This window comes from Plasmopara halstedii, assembly GCF_900000015.1.
Source record: "Plasmopara halstedii genome assembly, contig: Scaffold_1211, whole genome shotgun sequence".
Lineage (NCBI taxonomy): Eukaryota > Oomycota > Peronosporomycetes > Peronosporales > Peronosporaceae > Plasmopara > Plasmopara halstedii.
Genome location: NW_020188126.1, coordinates 588,968 through 589,389, shown reverse-complemented (window position 1 = coordinate 589,389; position 422 = coordinate 588,968).

The following is a 422-nucleotide window of genomic DNA, read 5'->3' as shown; positions in this document are numbered from 1 at the left end:
GCTGACAAGGCCAGCTTTGAGAAAATTGATGGAGTGTACGTCACGTACCAGAAGAAGGTGTGGGTTGACGGTTCGCTGCTCAAGCGCTGGATCGATTTGCAGTTCCCTATGGTAAATATCAGCAATGGAAAGTTTTTGATTTTGGACTCGAAGAGAGCTCATATCTCGAAGGAAGTCAAGGCAAAGCGTCAGACGCGCGACATCAAGATGTGTGTAATTCCTGGTGGACTCACTCCTTATCTTCAGACGGGTGATATCGGCATCTATCGATACTGCAGGGACATTTTGTATGCTGAAATCAATGCGTGGAAGGAGAGTAACCAGGTGAGATACACCAAATATGGCAATCCCAGGCCGCCACCAGTGACGTCAGTGTGTTCGTGGGTTCGCAAGGCATGGGCACAGACCGATGGAGACGCTGC